Consider the following 4,622-nt stretch of genomic DNA (forward strand, 5'->3'; position numbering starts at 1 on the left):
ACTTAAAAATCAAGGTAAAAATGCGTCTCTGTATTGAAAGGCTTAAGATAAGATAAGGTAAGATTTATTTTCCTTCGAGAATGATCTAATAATGTTTAGTTTTTGTGCTTTTTTGATATTTGATAGGGTAAGGTAATTAATTTTTTCTCCTCCTCCTTCTCCTTCTCCTTCTGCTTCTTCTCCTTCTCCTTCTCCTTCTCTTTCTGCTTCTTCTTTTTCTCTTCTTCCTCCTCCTCCTCCTCCTTTAATTTCCTTTATTTTCTGACACTCACGTCTATCGCAACGTGTAAGCGCCACCACACCAGGGTCATAGTGCAATGTGAAGAAGCTCTCTCTCCCTCTCTCTCTCTCTCTCTCTCTCTCTCTCTCTCTCTCTCTCTCTCTCTCTCTTTTTTTTTTTTTTTTTTATTTAAACAAAACTTAATACAAAGGAACATGTACCCAAAGGCGCACTGTCGTGTGCTACCTATTCTAAGGGTACTACAATCTATTTCTCTACAATATTTACAAGACTTAAAAATAGATAATATACAAGATGGTCAGCATGTAAATGGAGCACTATTCGTTTCACTTCACTAGCACTATTCACGCACTGCACTACACTGAGTGTCACGTCACAAAGAGTGTCAGAGGAGTTGGCAGTGTCTGTCTCCACTTATGTGCCATCAGTTTGACACTGTGAGTGTTCATCTCCTGGACGTGAGGCACCGCGGCCGTGAACAAGTTCCACATCCTGGAGACGCGTCCTGCGAAGGTGCGTTGATGCTGACACCCGTGGGATCGCGGCACCTCTACGGCGTCACCACCATTGAGCACCGTTCTCGTGCTCCGTGCGGTGACTCTTAGAGGATGACGCAGCCCTGCCAGATGTGGCACTCTTTGCACCTGTGCCTTATGGAACACTACGATCGCCGCCACGTCTCTGCGGTGTTCCAGTGAATCAAGGGGACGCTCAGGCTCTGGGTGAGGTGGTAGTGCAGCATCTACTAGCCGTATGGCGCGGCGTTGGATGCTGTCCAGTCTCCTTCTGTGTGTGGCGGCACAGGACATCCAGGAGAGAGCTGCGTATTCAAGGTGGGGCCGCACCTGTGCCTTGTACAGCAGCAGTCTCCCCTTCCTGTCGAGGAAACTGGCGATCCTTCTGAGAGCGGAGATCCTGTGAGAGGCTTTCTTGGCAATGGTTTTGACATGCCTGTCAAACCTCAGCCCTCGATCCACCTCCACTCCAAGTATCTTGACGTCATCTTGGGTGGGAGAGCAGCAGCGCCAAAGACAACTTTCCTGCCATTGCTGCCATGGCGGCTGGGGACCGAGAGACAACCATTGCTTGTGTCTTCTCCGGCGCGAATGTCACTTGCCAGCGAGCACCCCACTCCTTTATCACTCGTAGCTGCTGATTGATGGCCTCAGCAGCCCGCCCACTGTCCTGGCGTGGATAGGTATAGGAGAGGGTGCAGTCATCAGCATAGGCCATGACTCCTGGCAGTAGCTGGAGAAGATCATCCACGTAGATATTCCACAGGAGTGGGCCAAGAATTGAACCCTGTGGCACTGATGCCTCCACAGGCAGGGACTCAGATGTTTGCCCGTTGACAACCACCTTGAGGCTTCTGTCCTGCAGGTAATTTCCCAAGAGTCGTAGCAAGCCACCCTGGATGCCTTTAGCACGAAGCTTTTCTAGTAATCCGTTGTGCCATACTTTATCAAAAGCTCCTGCTATGTCCAAAGCAACCACTATAGTGTCCTTGCCGTCGTCGAGGGCGTCCTGCCAATGCCTGGTGAGAAGCATCATTAGGTCGGAGGTTGACCTTCCAGGTCTGAACCCAAACTGTTGGTCTGAGAGGAGGGCATTGTCCTTGAGATGGCTACACACCACCTCTGCCACGACCCTCTCAAACACTTTACCCACCACTGACAACAGGGATATGGGTCTGTAATTTTTTGGGTCCGTCCTGGAGCTCTCTCTCTCTCTCTCTCTCTCTCTCTTTCTCTTTCTCTCTTTCTTTCTTTGTTCTCTCTCTCTCTCTCTCTCTCTCTCTCTCTCTCTCTCTCTCTCTCTCTCTCTCTCTCTCTCTCTCTCTCTCTCTCTCTCTCTCTCTCTCTCTCTCTTTCTTTCTTTCTCTCTCTTTATTTATTTGTTTATTTCCTTCTCTCTCTCTCTTTCCTTCTCTCTCTCTCTCTCTCTCTCTCTCTCTCTCTCTCTCTCTCTCTCTCTCTCTCTCCAAACCAGCAAATATTCACCTCCCACCGCTCATGTTCTCTCCGTTTTCTGTTGTCAGGAGAGGCTTGTGGGGGGTACTATAGAAATTAGCGTGATGTCAGTGTTAATGGACAGAGAGGGGAACTGACGAGGGGAAAGGATAAAGACCATATTAATCTCTTCTTTCTGGTATTCGTCTGCGTTTCCTCTTCTAAGCAGGTGTGAGGGGAGACTGTAGACATAAATAATCGCTGTGTGAAAGGACTGAGGGAAATTGACGAGGGGAAGAGGATTAAGAGAGAGTAGAAACACTGAAATTTCTCCCCTTTTCTGGTATCAACCCCGGTTTTCTCTCGTAACTAACTCTGAGGGGAAATTGTAGAGGTGAATATAATCAGTGTGGTATGAGTAGTACGAGGAGGAAGAGGGGAAATGACGAGGGGAATAGGGGAAAAGCATATCTTTCTCCCATTTTTAGTACCATCTCGTTTTCCCTTGTTAGCAGATGTGAGGGGAGACTGTAGAGGCAAATAAATCACTAAACCATTAATAGCATAGATAGACTGAGGGGAACTGATGAGGGAAAAGGAGAAAATGCCTTATTTATCTCCTATGTCTAGTATCAACCCTCGTTCTCTCAAGTAAGTAGATCAAAGGGGAAACTGTACCAATAAGTAATGTATGTATTATCAATTAAGAGACTGAGGGGAATTAACGAGGGGAAAAACTATATTCATCTCACACACTCCTTTTGTATAATCTACCTCCGTTTTCTCTCGCCAGGGGATGCGAGGGGAAACTATGCTGGTAGATAATCACAGCAGCTTCTTGGATAGGGAAGCTGAGGGGAAATAAGACCTGCTGGAGAGGGGAAAGGCAGACTGTATCCCTCCTTTATCTCTCTCTCTCTCTCTCTCTCTCTCTCTCGTCAGTGGTCCCTCCTCGCTACACGCCCAGAACACTTGAATCTTTGATAGTTAGTCGTCCCCTCCCTTGAGTGTTGGGCTGGGTAGTGGACCGAGATGTTTGTGGGCTGAGATGTCTGTGGGCCGAGTGTCCGTGTTCTGAGGCTATTTTGGATACAGTGTGGGTTAAGAGTTGTGGTTTGTTTTCTTTCTTTGTGTGTGTGTGTGTGTGTGTGTGTGTGTGTGTGTGTGTGTGTTTCTTATTTCTTTATCTTTTTGTATTTTTTTTTTTTCGTTTTCCTTCAGTTTTTTTTTTTTTTTTTTTTTTTGCTGTTTTTGTGTGTTTTCTTTTAAATCTGTGTTTATGAATCTGTAATGTGTTTTGTCTGCTTTTCCTTCTTTTTCTCCTCTTTTTTTTCTGTTTCTCTCCGTTTCCTTCACCTTATCCTGTCTCTATATCTTTTTTCCTCTTTCTTTCTTCCTTTTTTCCCTTCTTTCTTTCTTTCTTATCTATCTCTTCCCGTCTATCATATGTACCTAAGTCTCCATTTGTCTGTCTATCTGTCTTGTTATTCGTTCCTATCAGAGAGAGAGAGAGAGAGAGAGAGAGAGAGAGAGAGAGAGAGAGACTTTAACTGTGAGAGAAAGGGGAAAATACACGAAAGAGGAGGTGGAGGAGGAGGAGGAAGGAGGAGGAGGAGGAGGAGGAGGAGGAGGAGGAGGAGGAGGAGAAATGTTACTATTATTCATGTGATCAATGAATGTGCACACGTGTCACTTCACACACACACACACACACACACACACACACACACACACACACACACACACACACACACACACACACACAGTCACCGTACCAACAAGTATCATATTTATCTTGTCTGTCTGTCTGTCTGTCTGTCTGTCTGTCTGTCTGTCTCTCTGTCTGTCTGTATGTATGTATGTGACGCCTTTGACTCACTCACTCTGGCCTTACCTTTCTCCTCATTAGCCAAAAAACACCTGCAAACGTCGATCTTGCTTATAATTTATTCATTTTATTACCTCTGTGTTCGTGATAGTGGTGGTAGTGGTGGTGGTGGTGGTGGTGGTGGTGGTGAAGGGCGTGGCTGGCTTGGATGACAAAGTATATGTGACTAGCTATTAATGGTGTAGGGTGTTGATAATGGTGATGTGAGCAGGGGTAAAGAATGGTGAGGGTGTATGGTAGTAGTGGTGATGGTGGTGGTGGTGGTGGTGGTGGTGGTGGTGGTTAATTTGTATATTTCTTATTTGTAGATGATAGGTAGGTCTTGTGGTAGAGGTGTGGTAGACGTGTGGCGGAGGGGACAAGGTACAAGTGTGTGGTGTGTGGCCAGTGGTGTGTGTGTCTGTTTTATTCACTGGTAGAAACAAAGTCAGGTGTTTGGTAGGTGAGAGTGAAGAAGAAAGGTGTTGATCTGGTGTATTTGGTGTTAGAATGTGTGTGTGTGGTGGTGTGGTGTGGTCGTGTGTGGTGGTCATGTCGGTGTCAC

The sequence above is a fragment of the Portunus trituberculatus genome, chromosome 50 (genome assembly GCF_017591435.1).
Source record: "Portunus trituberculatus isolate SZX2019 chromosome 50, ASM1759143v1, whole genome shotgun sequence".
NCBI lineage: Eukaryota > Metazoa > Arthropoda > Malacostraca > Decapoda > Portunidae > Portunus > Portunus trituberculatus.